This window comes from Heptranchias perlo, chromosome 17 (assembly GCF_035084215.1).
Source record: "Heptranchias perlo isolate sHepPer1 chromosome 17, sHepPer1.hap1, whole genome shotgun sequence".
Taxonomy (NCBI): domain Eukaryota; kingdom Metazoa; phylum Chordata; class Chondrichthyes; order Hexanchiformes; family Hexanchidae; genus Heptranchias; species Heptranchias perlo.
In genome coordinates, this window is record NC_090341.1 from 50,805,837 (window position 1) to 50,833,154 (window position 27,318).

Consider the following 27,318-nt stretch of genomic DNA (forward strand, 5'->3'; position numbering starts at 1 on the left):
GCCTTGTAGATGGTGGAAAGACTTTGGGGAGTCAGGAGGTGAGTCACTCGCCGCAGAATACCCAGCCTCTGACCTGCTCTTGTAGCCACACTATTTATGTGGCTGGTCCAGTTTAGTTTCTGGTCAATGGTGACCCCAGGATGTTGATGGTGGGGGATTCAGCGATGGTAATGCCGTTGAATGTTAAGGGGAGGTGGTTAGACTCTCTCTTGTTGGAGATGGTCATTGCCTGGCACTTGTCTGGCTCGAATGTTACTTGCCACTTATCAGCCCAAGCCTTGATATTGTCCAGGTCTTGCTGCATGTGGGCACAGACTGCTTCATTATCTGAGGGGTTGCGAATGGAACTGAACACTATGCAATCATCAGCGAACATCCCCACTTCTGAACTTATGATGGAGGGAAGGTCATTGATGAAACAGCTGAAGATGGTTGGACCTAGGACATTGCCCTGAGGAACTCCTGCAGCGAAGTCCTGGGGCTGAGATGATTGGCCTCCAACAACCACTACCATCTTCCTTTGTGCTAGGTATGACTCCAGCCACTGGAGAGTTCTGGAGCACAAGTCTTCAGCATTACAGCTGGGATTTTGTTGAGGCCCATTGTCTTTGTTGTATCCAGTGCACTCAGCTGTTTCTTGATATCACGTGGAGTGAGTCGAATTGGCTAAAGACTGGCTTCTGTGATGGTGGGGATATCGGGAGGAGGCCGAGATGGATCATCTACTCGGCACTTCTGGCTGAAGATAGTTGCAAACGCTCCAGCCTTGTCTTTTGCACTCATGTGCTGGGCTCTGCCATCATTGAGGATGGGGAGGTTCACGGAGCCTCTTCCTCCCGTTAGTTGTTTAATTGTCCACCACCATTCACGACTGGATGTGGCAGGACTGCAGAGCTTTGATCTGATCCGTTGGTTGTGGAATCGCTTAGCTCTGTCTATAGCATGTTGCTTCTGCTGTTTAGCATGCATGTAGTCCTGTGTTGTAGCTTCACCAGATTGAAACCTCATTTTTAGTTACGCCTGGTGCTGCTCCTGACATGCTCTTCTACAATCCTCATTGAACCAGGGTTGATCCCCTGGCTTGTTGGTAATGGTAGAGTGAGGAATATGCCGGGCCATGAGGTTACAGATTGTGGTGGAATAAAATTCTGCTGCTGCTGATGGCCCACAGCACCTCATGGATGCCCAGTTTTGAGCTGCTCGATCTGTTCTGAATCTATCCCATTTAGCACGGTGGTAATGCCACACAACACGTTGGATGGTGTCCTCAGCATGAAGACGGGACTTTGTCTCCACAAGGACTGTGCGGTGGTCACTCCTACCAATACTGTCATGGACAGATGCATCTGCGACAGGTAGATTAGTGAGGACGAGGTCAAGCAAGTTTTCCCCTCGTGTTGGTTTGCTCACCACCTGCCGCAGGCCCAGTCTGGCAGTTATGTCCTTCAAGACTCAGCCAGCTCGGTCAGTAGTGGTGCTACTGAGCCACTCTTGGTGATGGACATTGAAGTCCCCCACCCAGAGTACATTTTGTGCCCTTGCTACCCTCAGTGCTTCCTCCAAGTGGTGCTCAACATGGAGGAGGACTGATTCATCAGCTGAGGGAGGGCGGTAGGTGGAAATCAGCAGGAAGTTTCCTTGCCCATGTTTGACCTGATGCCATGAGATTTCATGGGGTTCAGAGTCAATGTTGAGGCCTCCCGGACCATTCCCTCCTGACTGTATATCACTGTACCGCCACCTCTGGTGGGTCTGTCATGCCAGTGGGACAGGACATACCCAGAGATGGTGATGGAGGAGCCTGGGACGTTGGCTGAAAGGTATGATTCTGTGAGTATGGATATATGAGGCTGTTGCTTGACTAGTCTGTGGGACAGCTCTCCCAATTTTGGCACAAGTCCCCAGATGTTAGTGAGGAGGACTTTGCAGGGTCGACTGGGCTTGGTTTGCCGTTGTCGTGTCCGGTGCCTAGTGGTCCGATGCCAGGTGGTCCGTCCGATTTTATTCTTATTATGACTTTTTGTAGTGGGATTGTACAGCTGAGTGGCTTGTTAGGCCATTTCAGAGGGCCGTTAGGAATCGACCACATTGCTGTGGGTCTAGAGTCGCATATAGGCCAGACCGGGTAAAGACGGCAGGTTTCCTTCCCTAAAGGAGTTAAGTCCGAAACTAGAGTCTTAAACTTAAATAAAGCCAATTACATAGGTGTGGAGGGGCGAGTTGGCTCAAGTTGATTGAGAAATTAGATTTTAAAATATATGACGGTAGATAAGGAATGGTGAACATTTAAAGAAATATTTCATAATTCTCAATGAATATACATTCCATTGAGGAATAAAATCTTCATGGGAAAAGTGATCCATCCGTGGCTAACTAAAGAAGTTAAGGATAGTATTAAATTAAAAGAAGAGGCTTACAATGTTGCCAAGAAGAGTAGTAAGCCTGAGGATTGGGAGAGTTTTAGAAACCAGTAAAGGATGACCAAAAAATTGATAAAGAGGGAGAAAATAGAATGAGAGTAAACTAGCAAGAAATATAAAAACGGATTGTAAGAGCTTCTATAAGTATGTAAAAAGGAAGAGAGTAGCGAAAGTAAATGTGCGTCCCTTAGATGCAGAGACAGAAGAAATTATAATGGGGAATAAGGAAATAGCAGAGATGTTAAACAAATATTTTGTATCTGTCTTCACAGTAGGAGACAGAAAAAACATACCAGAAATAGTGGGGAACCAAAGGGCTAATGAGAGTGAGGAACTTAAAGTAATTAATACTAGTGAAAAAAAAGTACTGGAAAAATTAATGGGACTTAAAGCCGACAAATCCCCTGGATCTGATGGCCTAAATCCTAGGGTTCTAAAAGGGATGGCTGCAGAGATAGTGGATGCATTGGTTGTGATCTTCCAAAATTCCCTAGATTCTGGAACGGTCCCAGCAGATTGGAAGGTAGCAAATGTGACCCCACTATTCAAGAAAGGAGGGAGAGAGAAAACAGGGAACTACAGGCCAGTTAGCCTAACATTGGTCGTCGGGAAAATGCTGGAATCCATTATTAAGTGATGTGGTAACAGGGCACTTAGAAAATCATAATATGATTAGGCAGAGTCAACATGGTTTTATGAAAGGGAAATCATGTTTGACAAATTTATTAAAGTTCTTTGTGGATGTAACTAGCAGGGTAGATAAAGAGGGAACCAATTGATGTAGTATGTTTGGATTTTCAAAAGGCATTCAATAAAGTGCCACATAAAAGGTTGTTACACAAGATAAGGGTTCATGGGGTTGGGGCTAATATATTAGGATAGAGGATTGGTTAACAGAAACAGGTCATTTTCAGGCTGGCAGGCTGTAACTATTGGGGTGCCGCAAGATCAGTGCTTGGGCCTCAGCTATTTACAATCTATATTAATGACTTGGATGAAGGGACCGAGTGTAATGTATCTAAGCTTGCTGATGATACAAAGCTACGTGGGAAAGTAAGCTGTAAGGAGGATACAAAGAGTCTGCAAAGGGATATAGGCAGGTTAAGTGAATGGGCAAGAAGGTGGCAGATGGAGTATAATGTGGGGAAATGTGAGGTTATTCACTTTGGTAGGAAGAATAGAAAAGCAGAATATTTTTTAAATGGTGAGAAACTATTAAATGTTGGTGTTCAGAAGGATTTGGGTGTCTTTGTATACGAAAAGTTAACACGCAGGTACAGCAAGTAATTAGGAAGGCGAAGATAATAGCAAGGCAGTTGGAGTACAACAGCAAGGAGGTCTAGAGTATCGAGTACAGTTTTGGTCTCCTTACCTAAGGAAGAATATACTTGCCTTAGAGGCGGTGCAACAAAGGTTCGCTAGATTGATTCCTGGGCTGAGAGGGTTTTCCTATGAGGAAAGATTGAGTAGAATAGGCCTATACTCTGGAGTTTAGAAGAATGAGAGGTGATCTCATTGAAACATATAAGATTCTAAGAGGGCTTGACAGGGTAGATGCTGAGGGGCTGTTTCCACTGGCTGGAGTGTCTAGAACTAGGGGGCATTGTCTCAGGATAAGGGGTCGGCCATTGAAGACTGAGATGAGGAGAAATTTCTTCACTCAGAGAGTTGTGAATCTTTGGAATTCTCTACCTCAGAGGGCTGTGGATGCTCAGTCGTTGAGTATATTCAAGATTGAGATTGATAGATTTTGGACTGTAAGGGAATCAAGGGATATGGGGATCCGGCGGGAAAGTGGAGTTGAGGTTGAAGATCAGCCATGATCTTATTGAATGGCGGAGCAGGCTGCAAGGGCCATTTGGCCTACTCCTGCTCCTATTTCTTATGTTCGTACCTATCAGAGATGGTATAGAGGACTATGGGTCAGTACCTATCAGTGATGCTGGATATTACAATGGGTCAATGCCTTCCGGTGATGGTATAGAGATCTCTAGGTCAGTACCTATCAGTGCTGGTATAGAGGATTGTAGGTCAGTGCCTATCAGTGCTGGTATAGAGGATTGTAGGTCAGTGCCTATCAGTGATGGTATAGAGGATTGTAGGTCAGTGCCCATCAGTGCTGGTATAGAGGATTGTAGGTCAGTGCCTATCAGTGATGGTATAGAGGATTGTAGGTCAGTGCCTATCAGTGCTGGTATAGAGGATTGTAGGTCAGTGCCTATCAGTGATGGTATAGAGGATTGTAGGTCAGTGCCTATCAGTGATGGTACGATGCACTCAGGATCAATACCTAAGAGTGATGGTAGAGCACTCTGTCATTCCATACCAGTGATGGTATAGAGCACCCCACGGGTCAGTACTTATTAGTAATGGTATAGGGGACTATGGGGTAAATTTTAACAATGAGGCGGGATCTCAGAGGGGTGGGGTCAATAAGCGGGTGGGAAACCGGGAAAATTTTTTTGTGCGTGTTCTCGAGCAATGGCGACTCAATTGAAGACACTTCATTCTGCTTCCGGGTTTCGCGTCTCCAAGCTGCAGGCAATTTAAAACCCACTTTTTAAAGGGCCAATGCAACAATGGATTTTTAAGGAGAAAGGAGTAAGAAGCAGAATGGAAGGACATAGAGGAAAGGCTGCACCCGGGTTCTCGGACGCCTCCCTTGAGATACTACTGGCTGCTGTGAGAATCAGGAGGGAGTTGTTATACCCAGGTGACAGGAGGAAGAAACCTGCTTCTGCCTCCAAGAAGGTGTGGCTAGAGGTGGCAGAACAGGTCAGCAGCAGGAGCACGGTGCCCAGGTCTTGGGTGCAGTGCAGAAAGCGATTTAATGACCTAACCAGGTCAAGAAAAGTGAGTATAGTTCCTGATTCACCTACATCCTGTGGTGCACATCACCCTCCCTCACATTCTGTCTTGCCAAGCCTACTCCATCACATCACTCCTCACATCCACTTAAATCTCATTATCAACTTACCTTCACTTTCTGTGCACTTCCTCACCTCCCCATTTGTGAACCCACCACTCCCACTCACCTCAATCGAAATGCAATATCATGAATCTGTCTGATACTCACCCTCTGATGCATCACTTTTATGGGCAGCCTCACCCAAAGCAATGTATCCATTGGGTGACCCCGTCACCCTCACTCACTCACATATCTGTTCTTTCTCCCCTCGTAGAAGAGAACGCAAAATGCACAGGAGAGGAGTAGGACGGGGGGGGGGGGCACCATTCATAATGGCCCTGGCAGAGGCGGTGGAGGCAACGTTGGAACTAAACCAGATACAGGAATGCCTGGCCATCGATGTCAAGACTGGCACCCCGCAAACATCTGGGGACAGAACTTTAACATCCCTCACACACAACATGGATTGATGTTATCAATGATTGACCTGTTGCACACCTCAGGATGCTCATCGCAACATCACTTCTGCGATGATTCTTAATATTGCTTTATGTTCTCTTCCATGGCCTTCAAGGAGTGTTACAAATTGAATAGCCCGGTGGTGAAGGATAGAATACTAAAGCCTGGTCTTCAGTTACTTCCAAGCCTTTATTCACACAGCTTAACATTACTCACCCTCCTATAAATGGATACAAGAGAGTCCCCAATTGATACCCTCCACCTGAATACAATTAACACTAATTGGTATAAATCGCATGGATACAATTAACACTGAACAGGCTGACGATGTGGACGAGGGTGATTCCTCAGAGGAGCTCCCTGCCTCTGAGGGCGCACCGTCACATTATAGCGAGCCATGCACCAGCACAGATACTCACACCTCGGTGGGTCCTATTAGAGTTAGCTGGGTTGTCAGCTGGTGAGTCACCACACACAAGTGAGCACGAGCAGACACTGGTGGCAGGGGCAGCTGTGGAGAGTCCGCGTTGGTGGGCGCACTCATCTCCAGGCTCTGCTCAGATGGACGCAGATGCTAAACCCCAAGGGCCATCCTTGAAAAGGAGAATGATCGAGGTGCAGATGCACCTTTGCAATGTACTGGAAGACTTGCCACACTCAGTGTCCACATTAATGGAGAGGATGGAGGAGTCCACCTCCGGCATTAGACTGGTGGCAGCAGGTAACTGCGGAATGTCTGAGATGGAGAGAATGGCAGCCTCCAAGGCACTTCAAGCACGGCTCACAAATGAGTCCATTCAGGCCCTGACAACGGCCTTGCGGACTCGGGATGAACAATATATTCTGCCACCTTAAACAAGCTGACAGAGACATTAGAAATGGCCTTACAAGGCATCATACATGTCCCCAAGCTGTTGTCCAACAGAGTGGTAGGACTGATGTGGCCCTGGCCCAGGAGTGGGATGATAGCGAAAGGGGACATGGAAGTGGGGACTCCACTCAAAGCACTCCCACATCTCACCCGTTGTCCCCCACCCCCCAACCAGTACCCATAATGCGGCCTCCTCTCCATATGGCCAAGTCTGCACAAGTGCAGGTGGAACAGTCTTTGGCAGGGCCTTCACGGGCTCCGAAACCCAGAGGACATAGGCCCAGAGCATCTCAGCATTCAGGGCAGGGACCTAAGCAACCTGCACTACCTCTGCTGAATCCACAAGGGATGCACCACATAGAAGTAGTAGGAAGAGGAAGACGAAGGTTTTGTAATCATGAAAGGAATGCACAAGGGGGTCTGACTAAATGTCATGTTTTTCATTTATATTTGTTTTTTCTTCCCTGCACATTAAATGTTATAATTTTCACCACCACTACCACATCTTGTCCACTCTTGAGTCCCTTTCGTGAAAGCGCCCTTGCATGTCCCTCATAATGAACAGCGAGGCTTGGTGCCACCCATTGGGTGCGTTTACAATAGGCGTAAGTATGGTCATAGGACTGTTCTGTGCAACCTGGGGTGGATGGTGGGGGGGGGGGGAGGGAGGGGTGCGGGGGATTGGTTTCGGTGGTTGTTCCTTGTGGTCTGAGTACTTGACTATCATCACTTTGCAGATCTCCCTATGAGAATCTATCAAATATGAGTGACTTATGAGAGATAAAAGGCAGAACTTGGTTTCATCTCAAACAGTGAGGAGGGCGTTCTACTTTTGTGGCTACTTCTTGAGTGTTGTTGGAGCTGCACTCATCCAGGCAAGTGGAGAGTATTCCATTACACTCCTGACTTCCTGGACCTCTCTGAGGAGCAGTGCCTACGAAGGCTCAGAGTGAGTTGCCAGGTGGTCGCAGACATCTGCAGGCTCCTTCATGCAGAGTTACTCCTGGCTGGGCCTGGTGGCCACGCATTGTCCGTCCTAGTTAAAGTCATCACTGCCCCCAATTTCTTCGCCTCCGGATTCTTCCAGGATGCCACCGGTGACATCACCAGGACCTCTTAGTCGTCTGCACATAAGTGTATACGGCAGGTCACGGATGGCTTGTTTGCCAGGGCATCCGACTACGTCAACTTCCCCATCGACGGCATCAGCCAGACTGAGAGGGCAGTGGCTTGCCACTCTCTGGCTGGCTCCCCCGGGTTCAGGGCACAATTGATTGCACACATGTAGCAATCCGAGGACCTGCACATGAGGCGGGACTGTTCATCAACTGAAAGGGATATCACTCCATCAATGCACAGCTGGTCTGTGACCACCGGAAGAAGTTTCTGCAGGTGTGTGCTAGATACCCTGGCAACTGCCATGATTTCCTCATTTTGTGCGAGTCCAACATCCCGGCCCTCATCCACGCACAAGACAGACTTAAGAGCTGGCTCCTTGGAGACAAGGAATATCCCCTGCAGACATGGCTCATAACAGCTCTGAGACCCCACCAGCCAGGCACAGCAGCGGTACAACGACAGTCACATCACCACCAGGTCTGTCATTGAACAAGCCATTGGAATGCTGAAGATGTACTTCAGGTGCCTGGATCGATCTGGGGGAGCCCTTCAGTGCTCACTGGCGAGGGTGTGTAGACTAATAATCATGTGTTGCATCCTGCACATCGCTCAACAGAGAGGGTTACCGGTGGATGAGGTCCCATGTGCTCATGAAGCATCCACATCTGCCATCAACGTTGAAGAAGATGCCGGGGAGTCAGGACAAAGCAGCACACTTGATTGGCACCCCATCCACCACCCTAAACATTCACTCCCTTCACCACCGACACACCATGGCTGCATTGTGTACCATCCACAGGATGCACTGCAGCAACTCGCCAAGGCTTCTTCGACAGCACCTCCCAAACCCGCGACCTCTACCACCTAGAAGGACAAGGGCAGCAGGTGCATGGGAACAACACCACCTGCACGTTCCCCTCCAAGTCACACACCATCCCGACTTGGAAATATATCGCCGTTCCTTCATCGTCGCTGGGTCAAAATCCTGGAACTCCCTTCCTAACAGCACTGTGGGAGAACCTTCACCAGACGGACTGCAGCGGTTCAAGAAGGTGGCTCACCACCACCTTCTCAAGGGCAATTAGGGATGGGCAATAAATGCCGGCCTCGCCAGCGACGTCCACATCCCATGAACGAATAAAATAAAAAGCTCAGCCTCTCTCTGTAGATTCTCTCACGTGGGTAGTGCCTCCTTCGACCTCGGCCCCTCCGTTGGTCCCCTCTCTGCTCTTCTGCAGGTCCTTGTGGCGCACCTCTGGCTTGTGGACTCCCAGAACTGCACGCTGTGCCTGCCATGGATGGTGATGTGCCTCCTCCTCAGATGTAGTGCTGAATAAATACGTTACACCTCCCCCCCACCCATCCTTATGGTGTCAGTTTGAGGGGGGCCAAAATGTAGATATATGTGTGAACACAAGGATTCTGAGTGTGAACAAATAAATCTCAGTCTAAACACAAAGAATTCCCAAGCAAAGGTTAGTTTGAGAGGACTGATTGCCCTGCTGCAAAAACTCACCTTTTCTTCATGTGTCAATCACTGGTTTAAAGGTCCAAATGGGTGCCAGCTGTAACTCACCTCCGTTTCCATGCCGTCTTTCAGAGGCCATGGGAGACATGTTAAAGGAAAGTTAAAATTGTTTGTCTGGCTGAATACACAAAAATGTTATCCCCTTAACTGCTTCAACGGCATTAATTAGACCTTTAAGCATCGGCCCGGTGGCTTTAAATGCCGGTGGGACTTCCGGGATTCAGAAGCCCGCGCTCACCCAGATGCATCTGGGTCAAACCCCTAAGTTGGCAGATTGGAGCCGGGATTCGGTCCCGCTCCCAAAACCAACAATTCTCACTGCCTACCCGCCCCCAACCCATCTGTTCTTGGGGGTTAAAATTTACCCCAATATGTCAGTACCTATCGGTGATGCTATAGAGGAGTATGGGTCAGTCCCTATCAGTCATGAAATTGAAGGCTCTATGGGTCAGTACCTATCAGTGATGGTAGAAAGGACTATGCCTCAGGACCTATCAGTGATGGTAGAAAAGACTATGCCTCAGGACCTATCAGTGATGGTAGAAAGGACTATGCCTCAGGACCTATCAGTGATGGTAGAGAGGACTATGCCTCAGGACCTATCAGTGATGGTAGAGAGGACTATGCCTCAGGACCTATCAGTGATGGTAGAAAGGACTATGCCTCAGGACCTATCAGTGATGGTAGAGAGGACTATGCCTCAGGACCTATCAGTGATGGTAGAAAGGATTATGCCTCAGGACCTATCAGTGATGGAAGAGAGGACTATGCCTCAGGACCTATCAGTGATGGTAGAAAGGACTATGCCTCAGGACCTATCAGTGATGGTAGGGACCACTCCATGGGTAAAAGCTGGATAGTGAATGTTGCCAGCTGATTTCACCAGTTGCGGGTATGTCCAATCCTGTCTACACCCAACGTCCACAGATGTGCAATAGTTTGCAAATGTTACTAGATAGTGATCAGGGGCGGGTGACCCGGCTGATTCCCCTCGACACCCCGCTGCTTCTAGCACTCAGCATTGCATGGAGGCTTTCCTGATCTGCACGTTCCATACCACACACGATGGTGCATTTACCAACTGTGCCACGGTGTAGCACGAATAAAACAAAATCGAACCAGAAGAGATTCATGTTCTATTCAGAAAGCTACAGTAGAAATATCTGGTTGCTATTATGTCTCACACCTCAAGAGGGTATTGTACTTCCAGTAATAATGACTGATCCAGCATTGTACACTCACATGATGCTGTACAGCCCTCAAGTCTCATGTTGCTCTTGGCTTTGCTATCCTGTCATACAGCCTCTCAAACATGCTCAGCTGTGTATATAAAACATACAGCTCCCTAAGTTCAGGGTATCACAGCAGGTTAGACAGTAACCTTGAGGCTCTGGAACCTGGGTTCAAATCCATCCCAGCTTGATTCAGATGAAAGGCTCCTCTCTCTTTTGGCTGCATGATATGAGTATGGCACAGTTTCATTCCAGTTGATAGTATTACATGGCCCACAGTGCAAAACTGTCACTGATTGGCACAAAACTGGCACATGGTGTCCATAAAGTTTTCAGGAACAAACATTTCTCAGACATTAGGTTCATGGGGCTAAGGAATTCACCGGGACAGAGAGTAAAGGGAGCTGAATCAGCAGCTGGCCTGTGGTATTCCAGCCCATAGAGTGTGGAAAGGTGGGTAATATACCGAACATTGGAATGTTAGTCAGTTGCTTCACCGAGATTAGATTAGGTAACACGATAAACTGCAAGAGCACTGATCCAATGTCTGATACTGCGCTGGTGCATTGAACTTTGCTGCTCGGTTATTACCAGATCGTACTGCTTGTAATTCCCCCAGTGACTCCTTTGGTGAATGCCCCGTCCTGCGTGGAACTGGTGAATGCACACTGGGAAAATCCTAGGCTCAATGCACACTCTGTGCAGAGTTAGCGGATCTCTCTACAGGTGACCGCCATTGCCTTCTGTGTCTCTGGGCTAAGTGTGGGGGGTAAAATTCACTCCGATTTCTCCTGGTCCCTGTTTTGAAATGATGTGAACATGGACATTGGGTGAGGATAAGAATGGGCTCAGCCATGATGCCTCCTATAGTTCTGCTGTCCTGGCCAGTCTCTCACCTTCCACCCTCCGTAAACTTGAAGTCATCCAAAACTCTGCTGCCCGTATCCTAACTCGCACCAAGTCCCGTTCACCCATCACCCCAGTGCTCACTGATCTGCATTGGCTCCCGGTCCAGCAACACTTCGATTTTAAAATTCTCATCCTCGTTTTCAATTCCCTCCATGGCTTCGCCCCTCCCTATCTCTGTAACCTCCTCCAGCTCTGCAACTCTTCGAGATCTCTGCGCCCCTCCAATTCAGGCCTCTTGCGCATCCCCGATTTTCATCGCTCCACTGTTGGCGGCCGTGCCTTCAGCTGCCTGGACCCTAAGCTCTGGAATTCCCTCCCTAAATCTCTTCACCTCTCTACCACTCTCTCCTCCTTTAAGACATACCTTAAAACCTACCTCCCCTGTTCTAATATCTCATGCGGCTCAGTGTCAAATTTTGTTTGATAACGCTCCTGTGAAGTGCCTTGGAACGTTCTGCTGCATTAAAGGCGCTATATTAATGCAAATTGCTGTTGTTGTTGTAGTAATAGTCACTCACTTGCCAGAGCCAATGTGAAGAATGACGACAGGTCCTTAGGTGAGGCACTACAGGGTTGGTGACACCCGTGGAACCATACCTCAGCAAGACTCAGTGCCTCCAGGATAGGAGGGGAGAGAATTGGGGTCAGACAGTATTTTGTTAATCAAACTTTTTAAAAAAAATCAAAGAAATGAAATTTCATCTGCACTTGAGGATAATTGACCAGAAACTTCCAGCTGTTGCTGTGGGACCCCCAGTGTCTCTGAAAAAGAGAGGAGAATTCCATGCAATGTGTAAATGTCATAAAGGACAAATATAAAACTCAGAATGGGACAAATGCAGACGCCACGAGGGGCTGAAGGCGATCGCCACGAGGGAATGAATATGAAAGTAACAAGTGAATGAGTGTAAAAGTAACATGCTGATTAATTTTTAGGCCTTCAAGGAGGAGTTGGTTCAGGTACAGAGTAGACACATTCCCACGAGGGGGGGAAGCTCAAGCTCACTGGATGACTAAAGATATAGAGGTTAAAATGAAACAGAAAAAGGAGGCTTATGATGAATGTGAGGTTCATAATACAGTAGAGAACCAGGCTGAATATAGAAAGTACAGAGGAGATCTAAAAAAAGGAATAAGAGGGTCAGAGAGTATGAGAATAAATTAGCAGTTGACATAAAAGGGAATCCAAAAAGTCTTATAAACACATAAAAGGTTAGTCAAACAAAGGGTGGGGCCAATTAAGGACAAAATAGGTCATCTTGTGGAGGCAGAGGGCATGGCTGAGGTACTAAATGAATACTTCGCATTGGATTTCACTGGAGAAGAGGATGCTGCCATTGTTGCAGTAAAGGAGGAGGTAGTAGCAAAATTGGAATAGGATAAAAATAGATAAAGAGGAGGTGCTTAAAAGGTTGGCAGTACTCAAAGTAGAAAAGTCAGCTGGTCCAAGTGGGACGCTTCCTAGGTTACTGAGGGAAATAGGGGTAGAAATTGCGGAGGCTCTGGCCACAATCTTCCAATCATCCCTAGATATGGGGGCGGTGCCAGAGGATTGGAGGATTGCAAATGTTACACCCCTGTTTGCAAAAGGGAGAGGGATAAACCCGGCAATTACAGGCCAGTCAGCCTAACGTCAGTGGTGGGAAAACTTTTAGAGAGAATAATCCAGGACAAAATTAATTGGCACTTGGGGAAGTATGGGCTAATAAAAGAAAGTCAGCATGGATTTGTTAAAGGCAAATGGTGTTTGACTAACTTGCTTGAGTTCTTTGATAACGGAGAGGGTTGCGAGGTTGATGTGTATATGGACTTTCAAAAAGCATTTGATAAAGTACCACATAATAAACTTGTAAGCAAAATTAAAGGCAGCCTGGATGCAAAATTGGCTAAGGGACAGGAAGCAGAGAGTAATGGTGAACAGTTGTTTTTCAGACTGGAGGGAAGTATACAGTGGTGTTCACCAGAGGTCAGTATTAGGACCACTGCTCTTTTTGATATATATCAATGACCTGGACTCGGGTTTCGACGCTATAATTTCAAAGTTTGCGAATGACAGGAAACTTGGGAATGTAGAAAACGACGTGAAGGATAGTAACAGACTTGAGGAGGACATAGACTGGTGAAATGGGCAGACACATGGCTAATGAAATTTAATGCAGAGAAGTGTGAAGTGATACATTTTTGATAGGAAGAATAGAAACGTAGAAACATAGAAAATAGGAGCAGGAGTAGGCCATTCGGCCCTTCGAGCCAGCTCCACCATTCAATATGATCATGGCTGATCCTCTATCTCAATACCATATTCCTGCTCTCTCCCCATACCCCTTGATGCTTTTTGTGTCCAGAAATCTATCTAGCTCCTTCTTAAATATATTCAGTGACTGAGCCTCCACAGCCTCCACAGGTTCACCACCCTCTGAGTGAAGAAATTTCTCCTCCTCTCAGTCCTAAATGTCCTACCCCGTATCCTGAGACTGTGACCCCTCGTTCTGGACCCCCAGCCAGGGGAAACATGCTCCCTGCATCCAGTCTGTCTAGCCCTGTCAGAATTGTATATGTTTCAATGAGATCCCCTCTCATTCTTCTAAACTCAAGTGAATACAGGCCGAGTCGACCCAATCTCTCCTCCTACGACAGTCCTGCCATCCCAGGAATCAGTCTGGTGGACCTTTGCTGCACTCCCTCTATGGCAAGTATATCCTTTCTTAGGTATGATGTGGAGATGCCGGTGATGGACTGGGGTTGACAATTGTAAACAATTTTACAACACCAAGTTATAGTCCAGCAATTTTATTTTAAATTTTTTCTTAGGTAAGGAGACCAAAGCTGCACACAATACTCCAGGTGTGGTCTCACCAAGGCCCTGTATAACTGTCGTAAGACATCTTTGCTCCTGTACTCAAATCCTCTTGCAATGAAGGCCAACATACCATTTGCCTTCCTAACTGCTTGCTGCACCTGCATGTTTGCTTTCAGTGACTGGTGTACAAGGACACCCAGGTCCCTTTGTATATCAATGAGAGGCAATATAAACTAAACAGTACAATTTTAAAAGGGGTACAGGAACAGAGAGTCCTGAGGGCATATGTACACAAATCTTGAAGGTGGCAGGACAAGTTGAGAAGGCTGTTAAAAAAGCATATGGGATCCTGGGCTTTATTAATAGAGGCATAGGCCCCGATATTACCAGGGAGGCGGGATGGCAGTTGGGGGGGCGACTGGGTGCGTGGGTAACCCGCCCAGTGAAATCGGTCCGTTCTCCACGCGATCGCGGGTAAATTGAAGCCACTTACCGTGGCTTCCCGGTGTCCCGTCGTCAACCTGCGCAGCGGGCGGACTGCACACCCGCATCACAGGCTGTCAGCTGGAGGAGCCCTATTTAAAGGGGCAGTCCTCCAATGTTGCTCCTGCAGCAAAGAACCAAAATTATACAATGGAGCAGACCAGGGGAAAGTCTGCTCCCAGATTTAATGATGCGTCACTCCAGGTCCTACTGGATGGGGTGAGGAGGAGGAGGGATATTTTTCACCCGGCGGACAGGAGGAAGTGGCCTGCCTCTGCCACCAAGAAGGCCTGGCTCGAGGTGGCAAAGGAGGTCACCAGCAGCAGCAACATCTCCCGCACCTGGATCCAGTGCAGGAAGCGCTTCAATGACCTAACTGGGTCAGCCAAAGTGAGTCCACTTACTCATTCTCCTACACTCCGTCTTCCACATCACCGCCCCCACCCCACAACTCATTCTGCACTGCCAACACTACTCTATCACATCACTCCTCACACCCACTCAAACCTCATTCTCAACTTACCTGCACTTCCTCACCTCCCCAGTACTCACCCCACCACTACCACTCAACCCAATCCTCATACAATGTCATGGCTCTGTCTCATCCTCACCCTCTGATGCATCTCTTTCGTGGTCAGCCTCACCCAAACCAATGCATTCAGCGGTTGACCACGTCACCATCCCTCACTCACGCTTCTCTACGTTCTCCCCTTTTAGCAGAAGGGAGCCCAGAATGCACGGGAGAGGGCGAAGACCGGAGGGGGGCCACAACATCTAGTCGACCTCACAGACGCGGAGCAGGAGGCTCTGGAGCTAAGCCGCACCCTCGAGTGCCTGTCCGTCAGGGACGCCGAGACTGACGCCCGACAAACGGCTGGTGACAGAACTTTAACATTCAGCACTTACAATAGCAAATGACGTTAACATGCCTTGCCATCTTCATCACCTCAACATCTGTCATCATGCTTAATATTGCCTTCTGTTCTCTTACGGGGCTTTCGGCGACCGCCATGACAGCGGAGGGCGATTCCTCAGAGGACCAGCCGACCTCTGAGGGGGGTACCGTCACATCTGAGCGAGCCATCTACCAGCGCAGATAAACACACCTCGGTGGGTCCCCATCCTCACTTAGTTGGGGTCGCACATGGTGAGTCACCACACACGTGAGCATGAGCAGACACTGGTGGCAGGGGCAGATGTGGAGAGTCCGCGTCGGTGGGAGCACTCTTCTCCAGGCTCTGCTCAGGTGGACACAGATGCTGAACCCTGGGGCCATCCTTTAAAAGGAGAATGATCGAGGGGCAGCAGCACATTTGCGAGGTGCTGGAACAGGTGCCACGCGCACTCTCCACAATCGCGCAGAGGATGGAGGAGTCCAACTCCTGCATGAGTGGAATGGTGACACAGGTACAGGAGGGAATCTCTGAGATAATGTCATGGGTAAGTGCGGGAATGTCTGCGATGGAGAGAAGGCTAGCCTCTGTGGAGCTTCAAGCATAGCTCACCAATGATTCCATTGAGGCCCTGACAACAGCCCTTCGGACTCAGGGTGAGCAACTTTCTGCCGCCTTAGACGGGCAGGCAGATACTCTGGCACTGGCCTTACAAGGCTTCACACATGTTCTCCAAACTGTCATCCAGCAGAGTGTTAGGACTGGTGTGGGCCTGGCCCAGGGGAGAGAAGATGATGAAAGGGAATATGGAAGTGGGGATGCCACTCAAAGCACCCCCACATCTCACCCATTGCCCCCCTCTCAACCAGTACCCGCAATGCTGCCTCCTCTCCAGGTAGACGAGACTGCCCCTGCACAGGTGCACCGAGACCCAGAGGGCGTAGGCCCAAAGCATCTAATCGGTCAGAGCATGAACAAGAGCAACCTGCCACTACCTCTGCTTCAACCACAAGGGAGGCACCACGTAGGAGCACTCGTAAGCGAAGGTTTTGTGAGCACAAAGTGGATGCACAAGGGTGTTTGGCGGTTTGTCATTTTTATTATTTATATTTGATTTTTGTTAATGGCACATTAAATATTATTATTGTCACCACTACTGCCATGTCTTGGCCATTCTTGACTGGCTTGTGTAATAAGTCCCTTTCATGAGGTTCACCATGAATGCCCACACTTGATGCCACACATTGGGTCACCCTACAGTGGGTGTATGTGTAGTTGCACAACTATTTTTTGCAGGGGGCGGGGGAGGGCTGGAGTGGCTGCTCCTCTGTCCAGGTGGTGAGGACTGGACTCTTCACACTGTCTGATGTTAGGAGAACCGTTCACATATCAGTGACTCCCTGGCCTCACGAGCAGCCAGGTGAGCCGCTGTTCTGCCCATGGGTTGCTCCTCCTCCTCTGCTTCCCTCCTCCTCAAAATGCGTGGCAGATGTGGACGGGGCCTCCTCCAGCGGCACCCCTCTCTGTTGTGCCATGTTGTGCAGGGCACAACAGACAACTATAATGCGTCCCACTCTGAGTGGCGTGTATTGGAGCGCTCCCCCAGAACGATCAAGGCACCTGAAGCGTATCTTGAGCAGCCCTATAGCCTGCTCAATTATAGACCTGGTAGCGATGTGGCTGTCATTATATCGACGCTGTGGCTCGGTGGTGGGGTTCCTCAGAGGTGTCATAAGCCACATGTGCAGGGGGTATCCCTTGACCCAGAGGAGCCAGCCCTTGCAGGTGTTCGGTGCGTGGAAGAGGGGCGGGACGTTGGACTCCCGGAAGATGAAGGAATCATGGCAGCTGCCAGGGTGTCTGGCACACATGAAGGAATCTCTTGCAGTGGTCACAGATGAGCTGAGTGTTGATGGAGTGATAGCCCTTCCTGTTGATGAACAGTCCTGGATCGTGTGGAGGTGCTCGTATTGCTATATGGGTGCAATCGATTACACCCTGCACCCTTGGGAAGCCAGCCACAGACGTGGAATCCCACTGCCCTCTCCGTCTGGCTGCGGTCGTCCATGGGGAAGTTGATATAGTGCGAGGCTCTGCGAAACAAGCCATCGGTGACCTGCCTTATGCACTTTTGTGCAGATGACTGACAGACCTCGGCGATGTCCCCGGTGGCACCCTGGAATGATCCGGAGGCAAAGAAGTTGAGGGCAGTGGTGACTTTGACAGCGACAGGTAAGAAGATGCTGCTCGGGCCAGCCGGGAGCAGCTCGGCATGAAGGAGGCTGCAGATGTCCGCGACTACCTCGCGACCGACTGAGCCTCCGTATGCACTGCTCCTCAGAGAGGACCAGGAAGCTGAGCCTCGGTCTGTACACCCTGTGGCGAGGGTAGTGCCTCCTGCAACGCCGTTCTCTCTGTTGTTGCCCTCTGTGCTCTTGTGCAGGTGCGTGTGGCGCAGCACTGTGTTGTGGAGCTCCAGGTGGCGGAGGTGGACGGCATGCCTGGCGAGGCTGGTGATGTTGCTCGTCCTCGGATGAAGTGATGAATGCAGCTATGGCGCCCCCCCATCCTGACTGTGTGAGTTTCAGGGGGTCCACAAAGTAGGTAAATGTGTTTGTACAGCAGAGTTTAGGGTATAAATTAAGAATTTTGAGTGGAAAGACAAAGGTGTTGCAGCCAAAACTTTGTCTGAAGTGACAGAGTGCCCTGCTGCAATAAATGAGGTTTTCCCCCCATCTGTCAAATAATCCTTTACATCTCCCACTGGCTGCTGGCTGAATCACGTCTGCTCCAACAGGGAGTGTTTTCCACAGCACGGGAAACATACTGAGGATCCTTCAAAATTGCACCGCTGCCAAAATCTCCAGTCAATGAGGTCTGTCAAGTACCTCAACTATCTAAATAACAATGTAAAGCAGCATCCCGCCAGCTTTAATTGCCAGTGGGAGTCCCACATGCGGGAGCTGCGCGCACACCCGAACGTGTCACTGGGGAACCCGGAAGTCAGCGGGTTGGAGCCGGGCTCTGAACCCGCTCCAGGATTCCGCAATTTTAGGAGCCCCCCACCGACCCCAACACACCCGATTGGACCATCCGAATGTCGGCCCTATAGAGTACAAAAGCAAGGAAGTTATGTTAAACCTTTATAAAACACCGGTTAGGCCTCAGGTGGAGTATTCAATTCTGGGCACCACACTTTAGGAAGGCCGTAGAGAGGGCGCAGAAGAGATTTACTAGAATGGTACCAAGGATGAGGGAATTCAGTTATGTGGAGGGACTGGAGAAGCTGGGATTGTTCTCCTTAGAGCAGAGAAGGTTAAGAAGAGAATTGTTCAAAATCATGAACAGTTTTGCTAGTTTCTCCTTATTTACTCTGTTTCCAATAGCAGAAGAGCCAGTAACCAGATTTAAGGTGATTGGCAAGAGCCAGAGGCAACATTTTTTTTAAACACAGAGTTGTTGTGATCTGGAATTCACTGCCTGAAGGGATGATGGAAGCAGATTCAATAGTAACTTTCAAAAGGGAATTGGATAAATACTTGAAGGGAAAAATTTACAGGACTATTGGGAATAGCAGGGGAGTGGGACTAATTGGATAGCTCTTTCAAAGAGCCAGCACAGGCACAATGGGCTGAATGGCCTCCTTCTGTGCAGTAACATACTATGATGCAGGCCCAGGACCCAGAGGTCAATTAGGCACACAGACTACATCCTAAAATGAGTTTATTCACCCACATGGGGTCTTTACTTGTATCAGTGAAGACAGCAGTGGCAGGTATTACTTTCCAGCCTACTTATCCCTCAGCCCCTGCTCTCCAAACTCCTCTCAACAACTGAGCCATTTTCCTGCCTTTTATCCTTCCAGGCTGGGCGTCATTCCTGATTAAAGACAATTAAAGTCAATGATTTCTTAAAGCTATACCACCTTTTATATAACTTCTTAAAGTGGTACCCCATCTCAGAGACAGAGCTCTCAACATCCTATGGCTTACATATCATCCCTCTCTCACTCTGTTACATATCGCCCCACCACCAGCAAAGAGCCAGGGGCTCGAGCAATTTCTGCCTTAAGGCACGACATTCGGGAGAGGGCATCTGTATATTCCCATCTGCTGACCTGGCTCTATGCTCAATTGTAAAGGCATATAGTTGAACGGAAAAAAAAGTGTAACCCGGGCATTCTTTTCCTTATTTACCCGCATCCACTTAAGGGGAGCATGATCCGTTACCAGATGGAAGGTTCTCCCTAATAAATAGTACTTTAGTGTCTCCACCACCCATTTGATCACTAAACGCTCCTTCTCGACGATAGCATAGTTACGTTCGAGGTTGCAGCTTTCTACTCCGGTACATTATGGGATGCTCGGCCCCTTCGATAACCAGGACTAGTACGGCCCCTAGCCCAACGTCTGACGCATCCGTCTGGAGAGTGAACTCCCGGGAGAAATCCGGAACAATCAGTACTGGATCTAAACATAAGGCATCCTGGAGGTCTCCCAATGATGTTTCCCCTCCAGGGATCCAACGGACCAAATTTGGCTCCCAAGATTTGATTAGATCTGTCAAAGGGGCCGCCCTGGTGGCGAAGTCTGGGATAAATAGTCGATAATATCCGATGGGGCCCAGAAAAGTTCTATGTGTTTTCTCATCACGGGTCTGGGCCATTTCCTAACAGCCTTTACTTTGTTAAGTTGGGGATTAACTAGTCCGTCCCGATGATATACCCCAACTAACGCTTCTCCGACAAACCCAAATGGCATTTCCCTGGGTTGCCCGTCAAACCGACCTTCTTAAGCTGTCCAGTACCGCTCCTAATTCTTTTTGATGGGACCCCCAGTCACTGCTGTAGATTACAATATCATCTCGGCATGCAGCAGTATACTGATCACGAGGCCTCAAAATCTGATCCATTAGCCGCTGAAAAGTGGCAGGAGCCCAGTGCAGCCCAAATGCCATCACGAGGTACTGGTACAGCCAATCCTGCGGCGCCAGTGCAGCCCTCCACGCGGCGCCAGTGCAGCCCTCCACGCTGTACAAAGGCCGTTTTCTCTTTGGCAAAATCCGTGATCTGCCAATGCCCTTTCGTAAGGTCCAGGGCGGACAAGAAGTTGGCATTTCCCAGAGGTACAATTAGCTCATCCACCCGAGGCAGAGATAAGCATCAATCTTGGATGCGTTGTTTAATTTTCTAAAATCATTACAGAGTCTCCACGACCCATCGGGTTTTGGTACCATAACTATAGGGTTTGATCATTCACTGAGAGACTATCACCCCTAGCTCTAACATTGTCCTGACCGCCTGGGAGATCTCCTGTCTCTTCGTCTGGGGAATCCGATACAGTTTCACCGAGACTGTTATCCCCAGAGGCGTTACGATATCATGTTTAATAACATGAATTTTCCCAGGTCAAAAAGGTAAAAACATCCCAATTTCCTTTGACTAATTTGAGCGGTTTTACACACTGCTGTGCCATTAGTTCTTCGGCCAGGTGAACTTCCCCAGTTTCTCGGATCCTAGTTTCCAAATGAGGCTCTGCCATAAGGGTTTCCTGATCTCTAGCAGTTTAATATGATCGATCTGCTCCTTCTGTCTTCTCCCAGGCTGACAGACTTTGTAATTTACAGGCCCTACTTGTCCCACAATCTTGTATGGGCTCTGCCATTGAGCCATGAGTTTGCTCCCAGGCGTGGGAACCAGAAGCAAAATTTGTTCGCCCTGATGAAACCGCCTCACCCTGGCCTGCTTATTGTAGTAGACCCATTGCTTTTCTAGGGCCTTTTCTTGGTGTTCCCTTACTCCAGGAGTGACTGTCTCCACCCTCTCCCTCATTTTCAGGATGTGTCCCACCACTTTCTGCGAAGGGCTATTCTGTTCCTTCCCGATAATATCTAAAAGCATGAACGGTAAAAACCCTGTGGAACTTCTCGAATTGCAAACATTACCTACAGGAACAAGGTGCCCCAGTTCTTGCCCTGCCTGTCTACTACTTTCTTTAGCATACTTCTCAAAAGCTTTATTGAAACGCTCTACCAACCCAACGCTCTACCAACCCATCGGTCTGGAGGCGATATACTGAGGTTCATAGAACCTTAATCTTTAACAATGTACATAGATCTCCCATTCCTTTGGATATGAACGGAGTCCCCTGATCTGTCAGAATCTCTTTTGGAATTTCTACCCTGGAAAATACCCTTGCCAATTCATTGGCAATGTTTTTTGATGCCATGTTCCGTAAGGGAATATCTTCTGGATACCTGGACTTATAATCAATTATTACCAGAATATATTGGTATCCTTTGGCAGACCTTTCCAAAGGCCCCACCAGATCCATAGCAATTCTTTCAAAGGGTACATCGATTACGGGTAGGGGTACTAACGGAGCAGAGAGACGAGGTTCAAATCCTGCCAATTGACATTCTGGTTAGAAATTACAATACATTAGTACTTTTTTTATATATAAATCCCTGGCCAAAAAAATCATCGTAAGATTTTCTCCTGTGTTTTTTTTCTACCTCAAGATGTCCGCCCATCAAGTGTTTATGGGCCAGATCTAATACTCGCCGTCAAAAGGTTTTTGAAACCAACAGTTGTTCTACTGCTACCCCATGCTCACTGGTCACCGTGTACAACAAACCATTCTCAATTATATAGTGAGGCCCAGCCCTTTTCACTTTACCTTATACCGGGGATCCATGAACAGATACCACTTTGGTTTTCACATTCTGAAAAGCCGAATCATTGGACCCTTCCTGTTTAAAATCTGTCATACTCATGGGAAACTCTTCCCCTCTCCTCAGACTGTCCTTTCAGGAACCTTCTCCCTCTGCATCTGGCAGATGTGCTCTGCTAGTAGAAAGGGTCTCGAATTGATCTCCTACTAAAATAGTAGGGACCTGTTTCCCCGCTCCTCGAACCTTATCCCACTTTCCTTTAGATTTTTGTTTCTTCACAACCCCCTGAAATGCGTCAGGGTCCACAAAGGGAAAATTGAGTGAACTCCTCATTAGTGTCTGTGTCCAACACAGGCCTATTCGGAACCTCATTTTTAACGAGGGCTTCAAAGTCCAGAACATCCCTACCCTGGATTACTGGTTGAAAGAGGCCTGGAACTACCCCTGCGGTAATCGGCTGACTTTTCCCATCATTCTCAAGTCACCACAGTAGTGGGGCGATCCCGCACGTCCCCGCGCGCACCCCGTGGGGCGATCCCGCACGTCCCCGCGCACACCCCGTGGGGCGATCCCGCACGTCCCCGCGCACACCCCGTGGGGCGATCCCGCACGTCCCCGTGCACACCCCGTGGGGCGATCCCGCACGTCCCCACGCAATCGCCCCCACGCACACCCCGTGGGGCGATCCCGCACGTCCCCACGCAATCGCCCCCACGCACACCCCGTGGGGCGATCCCGCACGTCCCCGCGCGCAACCCGTGGGGCGATCCCGCACGTCCCCGCGCGCACCCCGTGGGGCGATCCCGCACGTCCCCGCGCACACCCCGTGGGGCGATCCCGCACGTCCCCGCGCACACCCCGTGGGGCGATCCCGCACGTCCCCGCGCACACCCCGTGGGGCGATCCCGCACGTCCCCGCGCACACCCCGTGGGGCGATCCCGCACGTCCCCACGCAATCGCCCCCACGCACACCCCGTGGGGCGATCCCGCACGTCCCCGCGCGCACCCCGTGGGGCGATCCCGCACGTCCCCGCGCGCATCCCGTGGGGCGATCCCGCACGTCCCCGCGCGCACCCCGTGGGGCGATCCCGCACGTCCCCACGCAATCGCCCCCACGCACACCCCGTGGGGCGATCCCGCACGTCCCCGCGCGCACCCCGTGGGGCGATCCCGCACGTCCCCGCGCACACCCCGTGGGGCGATCCCGCACGTCCCCGCGCACACACCGTGGGGCGATCCCGCACGTCCCCGCGCACACACCGTGGGGCGATCCCGCACGTCCCCGCGCACACACCGTGGGGCGATCCCGCACGTCCCCGCGCACACCCCGTGGGGCGATCCCGCACGTCCCCGCGCACACACCGTGGGGCGATCCCGCACGTCCCCGCGCACACACCGTGGGGCGATCCCGCACGTCCCCGCGCACACCCCGTGGGGCGATCCCGCACGTCCCCGCGCACACCCCGTGGGGCGATCCCGCACGTCCCCGCGCACACACCGTGGGGCGATCCCGCACGTCCCCGCGCACACACCGTGGGGCGATCCCGCACGTCCCCGCGCACACCCCGTGGGGCGATACCGCACGTCCCCGCGCACACACCGTGGGGCGATCCCGCACGTCCCCGCGCACACCCCGTGGGGCGATCCCGCACGTCCCCATGCACACCCCGTGGGGCGATCCCGCACGTCCCCGCGCACACCCCGTGGGGCGATCCCGCACGTCCCCGCGCACACACCGTGGGGCGATCCCGCACGTCCCCGCGCACACCCCGTGGGCCGATACCGCACGTCCCCACGCACACCCCGTGGGCCGATACCGCACGTCCCCGCGCACACACCGTGGGGCGATCCCGCACGTCCCCGCGCACACACCGTGGGGCGATCCCGCACGTCCCCGCGCACACCCCGTGGGGCGATCCCGCACGTCCCCGCGCACACCCCGTGGGGCGATACCGCACGTCCCCGCGCACACCCCGTGGGGCGATCCCGCACGTCCCCGCGCACACCCCGTGGGGCGATCCCGCACGTCCCCGCGCACACCCCGTGGGGCGATCCCGCACGTCCCCGCGCACACACCGTGGGGCGATCCCGCACGTCCCCGCGCACACCCCGTGGGCCGATACCGCACGTCCCCACGCACACCCCGTGGGCCGATACCGCACGTCCCCGCGCACACCCCGTGGGCCGATACCGCACGTCCCCGCGCACACACCGTGGGGCGATCCCGCACGTCCCCGCGCACACACCGTGGGGCGATCCCGCACGTCCCCGCGCACACACCGTGGGGCGATCCCGCACGTCCCCGCGCACACCCCGTGGGGCGATCCCGCACGTCCCCGCGCACACCCCGTGGGGCGATCCCGCACGTCCCCACGCACACCCCGTGGGCCGATACCGCACGTCCCCGCGCACACCCCGTGGGGCGATCCCGCACGTCCCCACGCACACCCCGTGGGCCGATACCGCACGTCCCCGCGCACACCCCGTACCCCTATTTTTGACCCATGAAGTAACTGGCAAGGTCAGACCAGATTAGCAGTTATCAAGTCACGGTGCCACCAGAATCAGTGCAGTGATCTCATTACCGTATAACTTTATAACATAAGAAACAGGAGCAGGAGTAGGCCATTCAGCCCCTCGAGCCTATCCCACCATTCAACAAGATCATGGCTGATCCTCTACCTTAACTCCACATCCCCACCCTTTCTGGGCTTTAAAAACCAATGGGTGGCCTCCACGTGACTCATGGTTTGCTCTATGCCAATCAAATAATCCTCCCCAGGGGCTGGGTCCTGGTTTCCCAGACTACAGCCCATAGGTTCCCCAATGTTGGAACATCATCTTGCAATATGCCCTAACCTATCACAACATTAACACCTTAGCAACCTATTAACATTTTTAACTTTGTTATCAAAGAGGATACAATGTCCCTTCACAGCTTCTTACTGCCCTTCAACATTTCTTCAGGCCAAGGGAACACCATAGGGTCCTGAAGGGGACATCTCCTCGATCGCGAGCCAGTTCCTTTGCCGCCAGATGTCACTCTACTACGGTCACTAACTCGTGGCCATCTGCCGGCTCTCCTTATCTGACCCATCTCCTGACATTCAAGGGTAGAACTCAGATGAACCGATCCAAGACAACCAGCTCCACGGTCTTCACTGGGTTATTTGTCTCAGGCTGCAGCCATCGCCAGGCCAGGTGTATCAGGTCGTACATCTTGGAGGTTTCCCCACCTCACAAGCCCATGATTGAAACTGTGAAGCTCTCACCATGGGAGTCACTCTAGTACGGGCCAGGATTTCCTCCTTCAGCGTCTGGTAATCAGCTGCATGCATCCATTCCAAGTCAAAATTTGTCTTTTGGGTGTCTCCTACCAAAAAAAGGAGCCACAATCCCTGCCCACTATTCTTTTGGCCACTTTTCTCACTCTACACATCATTCAAAGGCCAGAAGGTACGTCTCCACATCTTTTGTAATACTAAGCTAGGCCGGATATGCTGCAGTCTGTCACCTACGATCCCACTGACAGCAGTCTCTGCATCAAATGCTGGATCTCAGCCTCAGTTCTTTCCACTTACACGTTCATGATCTGATATGTTTCTTGTTGGGCTTCCAGAACCTTGTTAATCTGCTCCTGTTGTGCCAATGTGACCTGCATGAATGCTCTCAGCATTTCCTCCGTGATGGTAGGTCTTGGCCTTTCTCAGATGCCAAAATCTCACTTCTAACACCACACGTAACAAGTTGATGCAGGTCCAGGACCCAGTGGTCAATTAGACAAACAGACTAGATCCTAAAACAAGTGAAGTATATTCACCCACATGGGGGGCTCAATTTTCCCAAGAAATTGCGGGTGCGTTGGGGGCAGGGTGGGGGGGGCTCCGAAAATCAGGGAAATCCCGTTCAGTTTCAGAACCTGGCTCCAACCCGCAGACTTCCGGATTCCCCACTGACGTCTGGGTGAGCACGGCCCTCCCAAATGCAGACGTCCCACCAGCAATATGATACTTCACACAGTTGTTGAGATAGTTTAAATAATTGAACTACTTAATTCTCTCCACATTGAGGCAGGGATGCGATTTTGAAGCATCCTCAGCATGTTTCCCGTGCTGTGGGAACAGACGTGTTTCAGCCAACAGCCAGTGGGACATTCAAATGCTTAATTGACAGATGGGGAGAAAAGGTCACTTATTGAAGCAGGGCACTCAGTTCTTTCAGACAAAGTTTTGGCTGCAAGATCTTTGTGTTTTCACTGAAAATTCTTACTTTCCACTCAAAATTCTACTGTTCACACATACTTATCTACTTTGCGGACCCCCTCAAACTCACACCGTCAGGGTGGGGGGTTGCCATGACTGCATTCACCACTTCATCCAAGGACAAGCAACATCACCAGCCTCGCCAGGCACATCGTCCACTTCCGCCACTTGGAGCTCCACAACACAGTACTGCACCACAGGCACCTGCACAAGAGCAGAAGGTAACAGCAGAGGGAGCGACGTCGCAGGAGGCACTACCCTCATCAGAGGGTCTACAGACCGAGGCTCAGCTTCCTGGACCTCTCTGTGGAGCAGTGCATATGGAGGCTGAGAGTGAGTCGCCAGGTGGTCGCGGACATCTGCAGCCTCCTTCATGCCGAGCTGCTCCCGGCTGGCCGGAGCTGCATTTCATTACCTGTCACTGTCAAAGTCACCACTGCCCTCAACTTCTTCGCCTCCGGATCATTCCAGGGTGCCACTGGGGACATCGCCGGGGTATCAGTCGTCTGCGCACAAGTGCATAAGGCAGGTCACCGATGGCTTGTTTCGCAGGGCCTCGCACTACATCAACTTCCCCACGGACGACCTCAGCCAGACAGAGAGGGCAGTGGGATTCCACTCTGTGGCTGGCTTCCCACGGGCACAGGGTGCAATTGTTTGCAGGCATATAGGAATATGAGCACCTCCACACGATCCAGGACTGTTCATCAACTGAACGGCTATCACACCATCAACACTCAGCTCGTTTGTGATCACCACAA